General features: G+C 38.6%; 1 long non-coding RNA gene across 1 annotated transcript; it reads left to right on the top strand.

Moving 5' to 3' along the window:
* Positions 1–12,047: 12,047 nt before the first annotated feature.
* On the top strand, positions 12,048–14,120 carry LOC102081352 (uncharacterized). Its single transcript, XR_001225034.3, has 3 exons — positions 12,048–12,262; positions 12,454–12,556; positions 13,819–14,120. It is a non-coding gene; the product is annotated as an uncharacterized LOC102081352 (long non-coding RNA).
* The last annotated feature ends 879 nt before the right edge of the window (positions 14,121–14,999 follow it).

Raw genomic sequence — 14,999 nt, forward strand, 5'->3', positions numbered from 1 at the left:
TAGAAGACAGAAGACAGCGAATTAAAACACAAGGAAGTTTTACGCGTCAGAGAACGCGTCCAAGACGTACCTATTTCTGGTATCTGCCTCAGTACCAAGGCCGAGTATTTATTAAATCAGATTTAGATAAGAAAAGCGGAGAGTGTAGCACAACAAAAAGGACGAAACACAGTCTACAGGAAAGGTCTACAGTACACAAAGGCTAATGAAATGCTGTAGTGGATGCACGAAGGGATGTTAATTAAGGGATGTTACAGGTTTATCTGATTCAGTTCCAACTCTATGCTGCATCCAAACAAAATGAAGGTTTAAGCATAGTCTTAAAAGTGGAGAGAGTGTCTCTCTCCTAAACCCAGAATTAGAGCTGTTTCAACAGAAGAGGGGCTTAATAACAGAAGAATCTGGCTGGCATTCTGCTTTTAGAAACTTAAGGAATCACAAGGAAGCCTTTACTTTGAGAGTGAAATGCTCCAACAGGATAATATACTATGAGGCCTGATCATTCATAACTTTGTAATTTTTGGATTTTAAATTTAATTCTGAGTTTAATAGTGATTCAGTGAAGACAAGCTAATATGGGAGAACATATTGAATATCCAGTAGTGAATAGAGTCATTTGATTTATGGCAGTGCAAACACATAAAAACTGATGGTCTCAAGGCTGTAAAAATAAAGCCAGAAATCCTACCACTTACATTTTTTAAAAACCATTTAAGGTAATGGTAAGGTTATGACTTTAGGACACTAAACAACACACCTCTGTTAAAGTTGGACTACAGTACTTGGCATTTACACATATGAACATGTGTTACAATCAAGTTATAAAAAAAACAGCAGTTCACATAATGCTGATTAAGCTCATCAGCAGAAGGCAAATCTCCCAGAATTTTGCAGTGCACAGTTTTAAATCTGCTGTTGTGGCTGCTAGTAATAAGTTTTACACTGTCCAGCAATAATGGGTTTGCCAAAGGTGACTGTGAGTCAGAGAAATCCTGCTTAAAGATTTTCATGCTCCATTACAGACTTCAGTAAAAAAAAAAAAAGAAAAGAAAAACTATTCCATGCAGGTAAGATATGAGAACACATCTTTGTAATTGCTCTCACCACCTGTAGTATGGTGGCTCTATGGGCGCAAGTTTCACTCAAGCACAATGTTTGGAAGCAATAAGGTTGTTGGACATCCTGCATAACTTTTAAATACATTTTTATTTACATTTTTTTAATTAACTTTTCTATCTTATTGATTTCGTAGGCTAACTTATTTGTCATCTTCGGTGTTTGCTTGGGTTCAGACTGACAGTCAGAGTGCAATGAGTTCTTGATCCTGTCTGTTATCAGAGAGCTTTTCTGTTTTTATTGAGGTGAAGCAAATGTGCATGTGTTGCCTACTCATAAGCTAATAGACCATTTTACCACATATGTCATCATTGTTTATAAACTGTAAAAGGGCCTATTAAAAAGGTTATTCTGAGATTAGCTAGAAACTAGCAAACCTGCTTGAGTGAGAAGGGGAGGCAGGTTGGATGAGCATCAAGAACACTTGCAGCTGCTGACTGACGTTACAACCTGGTGTGTGTGAGCAGCATGGATAATTATATTCATCACAAAGTATCTAGTGATTCTGTGAACTCATGGATGAATTATATTCATATTTTAGGAGTAAATGAGACTCACTGGTGAAGACAATAGAGCTGTTCTGTTATCTGGGAGGAAATATCCATCCACCTAAAAATCTGCACCTACGGGATACCCTGATGTATAATAAAACAGCTTCATCAACATTTCATTTCATGGAAAAGTTCAGGACAACATTTTTGCATTTGAGTGGATGGAACCCACATCCCTATCATTTCCTGTTTCTTGTTCTTTCAGTCACTGAAATCATCAGGGATTTTTCCTGTTTTCCTGTACTGTAATCAGTTGTTGTATTGAAATTGATCACATTAGTGAGATGACGTGAAGATTTCAGAGTGATGGTGATTGTGCTGAAATGATTAAGATTCTCAAACTGTAAATAAAAGTAGTTTAAGTTTAAGTGAGGTACATTATTTTATTAGTTTTGCATCTGTACACCATCACAATTGATTTTCAATCAAACAAGCAAGATTTGGTTGATTTGCAGACAATTAGATTTAATTCAAAAGGTGTAATAAAAGTTTGCATTGTCTGTTTAGGAATCACAGTCAATTTTTTATATAAAAGCTCAGAAGTAATCGGGCAAATGAGAATTGTTTTTTATTCTTGGATGAACATTTTCTGCAGTAAATGACTACCTGAAGTCTAGAAAGTTCTGTGTTCATTGTTTTAAGTATTGCTTCCCACATCTCCTCACATCTAATTCACTGAAGCTGTGGTCCAATGTGTTTATTTTGGTTTACCTGTTTCTGTTAATGTTTTTTACCAGCCATAATAAACGGCACACCTTTCATAAAAGCTCAGATTTTGCCTCCTGTGGTCTGCGTTTGGGTCCTCTTAAAAAAACACACGATCTGCTGTCGGCGTTCATGACAACTTCTAGCTTTCCTGTTCTTGAGTTGTTTGCACCTTGTTGTAAACTCTCCGTATTTCCATTCACGAAGGTGTCTCTTGATTGTAGACCCTAACAATGATCTCAGGGCCTCTTTTAAGGGAATTCTTGACTTGAATAGATGTTGTGGAGTTGTTTTCCTTAAACAAGGAAACAATTCTGTGATCATCCACTGTAGTTCTCTTCTTTGCTCATTTTTTTGTTACTCCCCAACCTTGAGCTGCCCTTTGAAATTGTTTGTCAGCCAATCATCTAATTAAAATGACTGTGGTGTTGTAAAGAGGCAATACTACAAGAATCCGGTCCTTTTCTTTGATCTTTGTAACCTGAATTTGGTCTCAGCTTTATCTATTCTGAAATGTCAAGACTGTGTTGATGGAAGTGATTAAAATATCTCTTTTGTCTTCTGCTCATATTGTTCTGTTCACTGGAACTATCCAAACACACACAGTTAACTCAGGGTGAACATACTCAGAGCCAGTTCTGATTAGCTTTTTATTGACTCAAACTTTTTGAAACAGGTCTGTGCTGTCACACAAATAAACCTCACTATTCACCCAGGTTGATATGGGATGTGATTATGTAAAAAAAAATTACAGGCTCCATTAAGTCAGATGACAAAATATGACATAACATATGTTTGCATTTAGCTTAAACCATCAAAGATCTCTATTTGTTCTTAAATATTCATGAGTTTTACTTGTTTATTGTTGTAATAGAAGCTTACATAGCTCTGAGCAGACATGCTATGGCTCTGTACTTGAACAGCTATGTTTCTTAATTCTTATACATCATTGCCATCACTTGAGGGCAGCACTGTACAGACAACACTTGCTGTATATGGCTCATTGGTCTTGTCTTTGGCCAAATGCAGTATGGTTTGCAGCCAATGTGTCTTAAGGCTTCTGTGGCTGTGAGTTTTTCCTGTTGCTGTGCTGTTATAGGGCTTGTTTCCACCATTTCATCAAATGGAGTGAAACAGAAAAGACCAAGAACAAGGCAGCAGGACACAGGAAATCAGGCTACTTGATCAGAAGCAACACGGCAAAGAAATTTGGAGTAGAAAACACTGTGGGCACTATATACTGCCAGGTAACTATAATATAGCATAAAGCATAAAGAGGCACTGAAAAAAGACAGGAGGTGGAGTGGCAGAGTGGCAGCCCTGAAGATGGTAAGATTTTTGTTGGGATTTGGACAGTATTAGCTTTGAGTACATCAGAGTGAAAGCTCAGGTTGATTGGTTTGGAGATATAGAAAGGCAAGGATGAGATGGCCAAACACTAGGAAAAGAGAAAGACCTCAGAGAAGACTCATGGATGTAGTGAAGGAGGAAATGCAGAGAGTTGGTGTGACTGAAAAGAATGCTATGGATAGGGTGAGATGGGGGCAGACAGTCCGCTGTAGTGATCCTTAAAGGGAACAGCTAGAAGAAAAAGAAGATTTTAGAAACATTATATTTTAAAATGTGCAAAATAAGACATATCCAAAAAAAACACCAAAGAACACCAGAGTATAGGTAGAAAGGGGCATAACATAGAGATAACTAAAGTAAATGAAAACTGTCTTCATCAATGTGCTTGAGTAAATGTGAGTTCCACTCTACCACTGGCTCTATCCACACTCTCATCCAATGGTGTTGGTGGTGGAGGGTGGAGTGTTGGAGCAGCAACGCTTCCCCACCCCTCAATATAATTCTTTCTAAATAACACGAAGTGTAGCTTATGACTGACTCATTAACTGATTTGTCAATTAATTAATTCATTTCTTTCTTTCTTTCTTTCTTGGACTGATGAATGACAGTCAAACTACAGCATTGACACTGAAAACCATTATGAAAAATGGGCACAGTACAATACAAGTCACAATGAATAAGCTGAAGTCAACAACATATGAGAGGTAATTTCAAAGAGCCTTCGCCTACTTTCACATCAGTCATCCGGTGGTGCCTGTCAGCACAGTGCTGACGTGTTACTGTAAAACTTTGAAGCAAATGTTCACTTATTCATATGGATAGTGTCAGCCACAGAGAAAGAACCCAAGCCATATATAGACAGGCTCCTATACCATAGAGACATCAAATAACATCATCCGTCCTGTGTATGCGAGCCAATGTCGTATTTGCAAATGAAATGTTGGGTCGAGCTGGTGTTTGTGTGAAGGAAGAACAATGGCTGGTCTGAGGTTTCACAGAAAATAAGATGCTTTTGATGCACCAGCACTCCGGGGTCCAAGTCAAAAACATTCTAATTTATCGAGACTCACACAGACAAAAAGAGCTACAGGTAGGTGTTTTCTCTCTCAGCATTGGTCACTAATGATGTTTGGGAGCGCAAAGCTCCCTCATCAAAACAAGAGGAATCTGATAGTCAGCTTCCATTTTAGAAAAAACAAGCTTTTTTTGTTACAGTGTTCTGATGCTAGCCCCACGAGGGAATTTTCAAATCATCCCTCAGCAGCAACAACAGCTTTGTGTTATATAAGTTAAATAGAGGAGCAGGATTTTAGAGAGTTTCTTTGTGCATTTGTTTCATTTTATAATATGGTAAAAGTCGGTAAATTTATAACTAATACAACTGTACTATTTCTGCAGTGAGTTGGACTGACTCTAACTTTGGTTAAAAACAAAGGATGTACTTTGCAGCAGGAAATGAGAAAGCCTGGTGCCTAAAGTGAAATCTCTTTTAAATTCTACTGGATGGCTGTAAGCATCTTTTTGTTTTCCAGCACTGGCTGCTTCTCCTCTGCTTATTTCCTTCTGTCAAAATAGTTTCCTTTTGAGAATTACTGCTGACCCGTTAAGAGCAGAGTATAGATTAATGGAGTTGTTCTTGCACTAATCAGTATTCTCTAAGAGGCACTACAGACTGTCTCTAGTGCAACTTCTAAATATTCTCCCAAGATTTGTTTTATCCTCTATGAGCACCTCCTGATTTTCTACTCGATGACCTCTCAAATGGGGTCTGCCCAGCAACCGTGCAAAGCAATCACGAAAAGATATTACTTCTGAATGTTTCAGTAAAGACTTTAAATGTGTCACTAAGGCCTAATAGGTTTTTATAAGTTTTTCATTTTGTGGCACAAATGGCCTGTTAGTCACTGAACTATTGCACTTAAAAGTGTAACATATGCATTCAAAAGTACTGAGAAACAACTTGTTAAATGTAAGATTTGTGTAATTAAATTGCAAAAGAAATCTGAAGTTTCAGTTTAGAATTTCAATGCTGGCGATCACAAAGAGGTTCCACTTGAATATATTACCATCCCCAAAAAGCCTACATGTAGAACATGCGTTCTGGGTCTGTGACCAAATGTTTTGTATTTATTGGTTAATTTGTATTCCTTGATTATTGTTATTCATGGTTTTTGATTCTCATTGTTTTCTGCTTATCTTATATTCTTAGTTTCTAGAATTCAAGTTTCTGTTACTTTGCCCTCCCGTGTTCTCGTCTCCATGTTCCCTCTATCTCCCCTGTCAGTCGCGTCTTATGTCTCAGTGTCTAGTCTGTGTCTTTGTGATTTTTGCTGTAAGTTTTGCTTTCCCTTGTCTCATTCTGTCTAATTAGTCCCAGCTGTGTTTCTCTCTTGTTTCCCATTCCCTTGTTACTCCTTTGTATATTTAAGCTCTGTGTTTTTCCGTTGCCCTTTGTCGTGATGTACCTCCTCATGTGTGTAAGTCTCCCCTGTGTTCCTGATTTCAGTGTTAGTTCCATGTTTCTAGTTTCTCAGTGTTCTTTTCCTAGTTTTCAAGTTCAGGATTTTAGTTTTTTTTTTTTTGTCCTTATGTTTTGGACATTTTTCCCAGCAATAAAGCTGCTGCCTTAAGTTCACTTGAGTCCTGCATTTGGGACCACCTCCTGCCTGCAACAGTCTCACATGACAAGTCCCTTTCTTTAGAATATTTCAGGACCGCATTGATCAGCAAAACTGTTTGGACAAATATAATTGGAATACCATGTGCTGTAGAATTCCTTACAAGGAGGTATTCCTACAGCCATTGAAAAAGAAAGTTTGCAATGTACCTTTTTATGAGTGTTCTTATCTTTAGTTTATTTTTGTGACCGTTTTGGTTTCTGTTTTGCATTTCTATTTTTCCCTCAGTTCTTCTTGGTGTGTGATTATGTGGTTCTCAAGTTTTGGTTTCCTTACTCCCTCTATTCAGTGTCCAGTCAGTGTCTGTGTCTGCCCTGGTCCCACGTCTCTGTTCCCTCTGTTCCAGTGCCTGTTTGTGAGTCTGTCTGTAAGTTCAGTCCGCTTCCTGTTTTACTTTGAAAGTCCGTGTTTCATGTTAATGTGTCTGGTTTTGCTTCCTTTGTCTCGTTAGGCATGATTTGCCCCAGCTGTGTTTCCCTCCTGTTTCCCATTCCCTGATTGCTCCCTCTGTGTATTGAAGCCCTGTGTCTCTGTGTTTGTGTCGTGATCTACCCTCATCTTGCTGTGGCCCGCCCGCCTGCCTGCCCGCCTGCCTGCCTGCCTGCTGTAGATTTCCTGCTGTGGATTTCCTGCTGTGCCTTGTTCTGACCTGATTTCAGCCAAACTTTAGCTGTCAGATAAATGACCAAACATTTGACTCTAGAATACTTTGATATATACAGTTCGTGGTCAATTCAATGACGGCAAGGCCCCGAGGTCCTTTGACTATATAACAAGCCGAAATCATCACCCCTCCACCACCATGTACATGTAGTTCTTGCATTTTCTGTCATTTCTCTGAGCATTAAACAGTCTGACCTTGGGGTGAATTTGCTGTGTCACTAACTCCTGGTAAGATTGTGGCATTGTGTTGATGCACCTGAATGCTTCAGAATAGCAAACTGCCAAAACTTTCTTTTATAGAATTGGACACATTTACTAATGATTAGTTTATCACTTGTATTGGAGTAGTAACACTTGGCTGCTACTTACCTTCTTAGTCCTGATGGAAACAGTAAGGATAAACTTAGTTTTTCACAGGACTGCAGAGAGGCCTTTAAAAACTTCAGAAAAGGACATAGAAATCACTGCAGTAAAGCTTGTTTACCAGCCATTAAAAATGCTGACATTATCACAATGTTTGATGTCAAACAGAGTGAAACATCCGCAGCCTGTAGTGGAACATTCTGTGATATTGTTTAGATAAAAGAAAACTAGTAGTAGTTGAAATGCCCCCTCCCCCCACCTTTTTAAAAAATTCATTTAAAATGCATCAGAAAATAAATATTTGACTAAAGTTCTGATTTTGAGCTTTAATTCAAAGTTTTAACCAAAGCATTGCAATAATTGTTGCCAAATCCTGTGTTTCCTCCCTTGAGATGGTCTGCCAGGCCTTTACTGGACGTGACTTCAGATCCTGCTTGAATGTGGGTTTCAGTTTTATCTGAAGGCAGATAAAAATGATTAAAAGAATGCTCTATTGGGACTGACTTAGCCACTGAAGAATATCTCATTTCCAGCACAGAGATGAGTCCACTGTCACAGGCATTAGAAAGATCATTTGTAACCTTGACTAAAGCTGTTTCTGTTCTGAGATGAGATCTGAAACCTGACTGAAACTATTCAAATAATCCATTCCTCTGCAGATGGTCAGTTAACTGTTTCACAACTGATCTTTCAATAATTTGTGAGATAAAAGGAAGGTTGTAGATTGGTCTATAATTAACTAAGGTGGTTGAATCAATTGATGGCTTTTTAAGTAATGGTTTAATTACCGCCACCTTGAAGGCGACTTTATAGAAGCCTTTTTAGAGAGCAAAAAAAATCTTTTTCCAGGCTAAATGGTGATTTTCTAGATTAGTGAGATGCTTTTCCTCTCCGACTTATGGATTATCTGCTTTAAGACATGCATTTGTGAATTACACCAGAGAGTCACACACTTCTGATTTTCCCTCTTGTCCATGGGAGTAGAGTTTGGGTAGCTGCTCTAGATAACAGTGGAGGAGACATCGGCTATAATGAAAATTATTTCTCACTGCTGTTTAATCCGTTGTGAATTAAATGTGATTAAGAAATAATCAGACAAAAGAGGGTTTTCAGGAAATACTGTTAAATGTTCAGTTTCTCTGCCATATGTTAGAATAAGATCCAGAGTGTGATTAAAGTGGTGGGTGGGCTCTTTTACATTTTGAGAGAAGCAAATTGAGTCTAGTAACAGACTAAATGCAGTGTTAAGGCTGTCATTTTCACCATTACCCACTCTAATTATTTTATCTGAACTGAGAACTAAATCACATAAAATGCCTGAGAAATCAGATAGACTTCATTGCTGGGAATTATAATACATTATACTCAACCCATAAATTATAGCTTAATTCTAATGCTCAAGAGAGTATGCTTTGTTTGTAAAGAAGCTATTATTTTGACTTTTGTGTAGAAACAACATAGATCCCAGGAAGAAGAGGAGTCATATTTTAATGCATAGGTTTCAAAGCTGTTTTTGATACATGCTAGACAACAAAGAACAAAGGAACTAATCTGATGAGGTATGACACAATTCAAAACACACAATTATTAAAGTTTAAAAAAATTAACAGGCACTTATGACAGACAAGAGACAAACAGTAAATTTTAGAGCAGGTCTTTTCATTAATTTCATTGTTTTGAAGTGGAAAGTGCTGACTTGGAACAATAATGGTAGCATGATGGAAATGTATGAGCCAAGACCTGGATCAAACCTGTCTGAATACTTTCTCATTTATCAGATGCCTAAAAGACTGTGATAACTGGACTAATGCAGCAGTCTTCAACAGAGTATGTGCCATTGATGGCATTATTATAGACATTAGTGGTTGCCACATTAAGATTCAAAGCCCCCCCTCCATTCAAGGGGACAGGACTCTTTCAGCAGAAAGTCCTCTCACTCAGTACTAGTACAAGGCTCATTTGATTACCAGGGGAAGTTCATCTGTATTCATACTGAGTCTTCAGGGAAGGTCGATGATTATTGAAAGCTGAGGTCATTGCCATTCCTTGAAAACTGAAGGGAGTCCACAGGTCAGTACAAGGTTCTCTGAGAGATGACCCCTTTATTGTCATGTCTAGGTAAGATGACAAACTGACAATTGATAGCCAACAGCTGAATGCTAAAAACCACTGTGAAAAATGTCAGTTAAGCAGGCATTGGGATGTCTGAAGGATTAGGTGGGTGGATAAGGAATGTGGACAATATTACTTTACTGGGTATATTATCTATTTTTAATATCAATAAACAGTAAGGATTGTTTATGGTTCCTAACATTTCTATTTTAAATACCAATGACTGTTCAAAAGATTGGTTTCATTTCCTCTCACTGTGCAAAAGCGAAGCCAGAATTTCCTGCTTATGGGGGCTATCACCTTGAATTTTCAAAATTGGTAACATTCTATTATAATGGATTGACATCTGGTGGCACCTTTTAGGTCTCCCTACTAAAGAAGGTACATTCAGGGCCCTCTTAGTTTTGCTAACAAACAAATGATTCAGAGACTGCTTGGGAGAAAGTGCTGTGGTGACATTAAACCAAAATCAAGCTCTTTGGCATTAACTTGACTGCTGAGCACAACCCAAAGAACACCATCACCAACCTCCTTCTTTCAGCCAGAACACCACAAGCTGGTTTTGATTTGATCCTCCAGCATGAAAATGACCCAAAACATACCATCAGGGTAACAAAGGAGTGATTAAAGAAGAAGCATATTAAGACCACGGGGTGTCCAATCCAGTCTCCAATTCTCAGTCCTATAGGAAATCTGTGGAGGGAGCTGAAGCTTTGAGTTGCCAAGCTGCAGCCAAGAAACCTAAATGATTTAGAGAGTTTCTGTAAAGAGAAGTGGGACAAAACTCCTCCAGAGATGTGTGCAAACGTGTTGAGCAACTACAAGAAAGTCCTGTTTATATAAGTGAAGTGCTTATTTCACTCAGTGACATGCAAATCGATTTACTTCCATTAAAATGAAACAACCTTGAAAAAAAAAGGCAATTTCTTTGTAAGTGAGCAAACTTACAAACAGATTTACAAAATTTACACATTTTTCCTCCACTGTATATCTAAGTGGTTCCTGTCATGGTTCTGGGTCTTTGAGCCAGTGTTTTGTGTTTGTGGACTTTTGAATCTTGGTTAATTAGTACTGTTGTGTTCTTAGAATGACTTATGTTTCCCAGTTTAGTTTTCTTGCACTTGTGAGTTTTCAGATTATTGTGATGATCTCTTCTGGTTCCGGTTTAGTTCCCTTTAGTGTTTCCTTTTCCCTGTGTTTTATCCTCAGTGTCTTTTTTATGTCAGTCTTGGTGTCATGTCCCATCTGTCATAGGGGGTGTCCAAATTCGTAGATTCCTCTGAATGCAGCCGAAAAATGCGTCCTCCTTTACCCAAATTTGAAGGATGGGTCAGGTGTATCCTTTGTGGCCCACCATATCCCAGAATTCATAGTGCAGCCCAGCCAGTTCCAGTTTCCAACAATGGCGGCCGCTATTAAGTTTTAATATTATTCTTATTACTCTTTCTGGGTCACAAAATAAACTTTTTAATAAACTTTTAAGATATTTTCAGGTAGCTGTGTAAACTTCAAATATCTGCTCAGTTTATTCAGACATCACATATTTGCAAAAGCGCTCCGACGTTTTCGGAGACGTCTGTTAACCACCAGCTCGATGGCTAGCTGGGAGCTCGAGGGTCACTAGAACCAGCGAGAACGGCAAACTCCCGGCACATCATTTTCAGATCACCGCGGTCTTTCACTACTCAGGTTAAACGTAATATATAAGTCACTTAGATAACCTAAAAATGTTATTGTTTGGCTTTTTTCTGTGTTTTCTTTGTTCGTGAGTAAATCGGTTTGGCTGAGATTAAAGTTATTAGATTAGATTAGACAAAATCAAACTTTATTAATCCCTCGGGTGGGTTCCTCCTTGGTTTTCACACAGCTGAATAAACATCAAACAGAAAACTGATTAAACAGAAGTGTGAGATCTTCGAGAATTTACTCCAGTGTCCTGTTATATTTTAGATAGCAAGGAGCAGACGGCTGAGTTTATTAAACTCCACCAAGACAGCGGTGATGCAAATTTGAAGGCTGGACCTTCCAATTTCACAGCCGTTTACTTCCGGCCTACCCAACCTTCTGAGGACCTGGCCCATGTGGACCGCGAAGGACGGGTCCTCAGGAGGATGCAGTCTATGAATTTGGACACCCCTATAGCTTCATTTCTGTGTCCTGCCTTCAGTGTCCTCTTATTCTCCCAAGCCTGTCTTGTCTCTCCCCCTCGCTGTCTTGCTCCCTCTCCCTCAGTGTCTCTCGCTCTCCCTCTCTGTGTCTTAGTCATGCCTCCGGTATCTGTTTCCCATGTTTGTTTATCCCTGTTTTAGTGTCAAACTCATGTGTCTTTGTTTGAGTCTTGGTGTGTGTCCCACTTCCTGTTTTATTTTGACAGTCCCTGATCTCATGTGCATTGTGTTCAGTTTCGCTTTCCCTGTCTTGTTATGTGTAATTTGTTCCTGCTGTGTTCCCATGTGTTTCCACTTCCCTGATCATCCTCAGTGTATATATTTTCTGTTTTCTTCTGCGCTTTGTTTAAGTGTCTGTTTGCCTACCTTTGTTTTTCCATGTTCCTAGTGGTCCAGGTTTTGGTTGTCATGATTAGTTCCTATTTGTTTTGGTTTTCTTATCTGTTCTGTTTTGACAACGTCTCGCCTTTTGTTAAAATTCGTTTTTGCCTACTTTGCCTGCATTTGGTTCCTCACTCTCGACTCCACACGATGTGATGCCTGCAGATCCTGGCAGGTTCCCTTCAATAATCTCACTCATTTCACATTAGGAGTGAAATTTCATTGTACTTCTTGTGATCAATTTTCACTTTCATAAAACTGTTTAATATTTTACCCACTTACTGTAAACGATTTCAGGGTGAAATATTTCATGGAACTGTCAAAATAGTTTGACTGTCTGTTACGTCTCACCTTTGCTAATTTCAGTCACTTACCTAGACCCCTCTACGGTCTTTGTACTTGTACTTAACTGACAAGTAAAATGGCCTCTTAAGGTACAGCTCAAGCAAGAAACTCTGCTCCAGTTTTGGTGAGTGACATTATAGTATTTTCTAATACTTATCACTAATCCCAGATAGAAAGTCTACATTGAAAAAATGTTGACTCTTCATCTGAATCATCATTGTGGTTGAGAATGAAATCTCCATGCTATGTAAATGCTGGATCAACTTAAAAATACTGATGGAATAACGTTGTTATAATTTATTGATCATCTGTTTATAGTTGAGTAGGTGAAAACAGTGAGTTTGAAAAGTCATTTATTTATAGTTGACCAGTTCAGTTCAAGTCAAGGTAAATATCCTATGCAAGACATTTGCAGACAGCATCATAAGTGGGATGACAACAGTAAGGTGTACAGGGAGGCCATAACAGCCTGTAAGGTCAGACACCATGCCATTACATTGGGAATAACCTTAGAACCCAAAGAGAAGGCAAAAAACTGTTTTAATAGAAAGCATATGTAATGATAAATGAGAGAAAATGTAACCTTAGAGTGTACTTTTGCTCCCTGCCTGTTGCCCAGTGAATTTATTAGGCTGTGATCTCATGTATAGTCCAGGAATCAGATTAATGTTAACTGAATGCGTAAAAGTAGTAAAACACACACACACACACACACACACACACACACACACACACACACACACACACACACACACACACACACACACACTTACTGTTCTTACTGTATTCTGTTACCATGGCAGATATATATAAATGACTCTGTGTTGTAATTCTTATTTGTCAAACAGTATTCATAAAGCCATCAGTCATCTGTGCTGTTGTTGAACTCATGAAGGCAGCCTGGTTGTGTGCACCTTGATTTATTTCAGATTTCTGTAACTATGGTAGCTTAGTAGTGGTGTCCACTGATACTAGACCACTGATGTCACTAACATCTGCAGAGGTCTGGCTAAACACAGACTTAAACCAGTTTGTTCCAGTTAGCAGGCAAGCTAAGCTAAGGCAAGCCAGTTTTATCTGTAGACAGTATTTAAAACATGGAAATAGCAACTGTAACCCACTGACCAGTGGGTGCACTGGTCAGTTTTAAAGCCCTGAGCTAAACATTGGCACCATCACCATTTTGGTGAGTTAAGGTGGAAAGGTGGAAAATCAAGGAATACAACACTCTCATTAGATAAGAACTTCTAATGAGTTGTCTCTTCAAATAAGAATTTTTGGTATCACATGAAGCTTGGGGATTTTCATTTGTGGAGAGGTTTGTTTGATTACTGAATTTTTTTTTCTCTGGCTTCTTCTTCTTCTTCTTTTGGCAATTTCCTTTAGGGATTGCCACAGCACATCATCTGCCTCCAACTCATCCTACCGCTGGTATCCTCCTCTGTCACATCAGTCCTCTGCATGTCCTCCTTCACTACATCCATGAACCTCCTCTGAGGCCTTCCTTTTCATCCTGCCGTGCAGCTCTTTATACATCTTTTGTCCAGTATATCAACTATCCCTCCTCTGAGCATGTCCATAGGATTTCAGCCTTGCCCTTCTCAATTTGTTTCCAAGCTGTTCAACCTGAGCTCTGATATTATGACTAATTGTCTCCTATTCTGGTGACTTTCAATTAAAATTTTTATATTATATTTTAACCTCTGCCTCCTTTGTCAAAACCACTGAACTCAAATACATCACAATAGAGCTCACTATCATCATGCAAACATTTCCTTTCACTCTTGCTACTATTCTTCATCGCAAATGACCCCTGACACTCATTTACACCAGTGTTGGGTGTAATGCATTCTAAAGTAATCTGTAATCACTGTAATCACATTACATTTTTCTGTTACATCTTAATGTAATGTGTTACTGTACTAAATTCAGCGATTGCATTACAGTTACAATTATGTTATTACTTTAGTTACAAAAGTTCTTTAGTTATCAGCACAACAGGTGGATAGAAAGGCTGAAAAAACCCCACACACCTTTTTCTTCCCTCACACCTGCTTCAATCAGCTGAGTTAAGTTTTTATGCAGAAAAATGGTGGAGCAGTCATAGCTTTCTTGGAGTGAAGATGTTGACATTAGTTTTATTTTTATTGCTCAAAAGCACAAAAGAGCGATTGTGAACAGCAAACTGCAACCAGAACAGAAACTACGTTATGTTGCTAACACAACACCGGGTCTTTGCAAGCATCTGCACACAGCATGCAAAGCGAGCCGAGCACCCAGAGTGATGTTAAAGGTTAGTGTATGCTGACCTCAGCCCAGTAGCCAGAGCCTAAACTTCAACAGGTATCAAAGGCGGTGATGAGCAGTCGGGCTTGCAGCATTGTAGCCTCCATTTTTGCCTGTACATGTTTCTACAGTAGAATCACCACGGTGATTCCTTTAAGTCTCATTAGGCTGGTTTTTATCTTTCCTTTTTTTGTCAGGTTTTGCATTCTAAACGCTAAAATAAAATATTACTTTACTATTTTATGCACAAATATGGCACTTTGAACTACATTTACATTCAA

This window comes from Oreochromis niloticus, linkage group LG11, assembly GCF_001858045.2.
Source record: "Oreochromis niloticus isolate F11D_XX linkage group LG11, O_niloticus_UMD_NMBU, whole genome shotgun sequence".
Lineage (NCBI taxonomy): Eukaryota > Metazoa > Chordata > Actinopteri > Cichliformes > Cichlidae > Oreochromis > Oreochromis niloticus.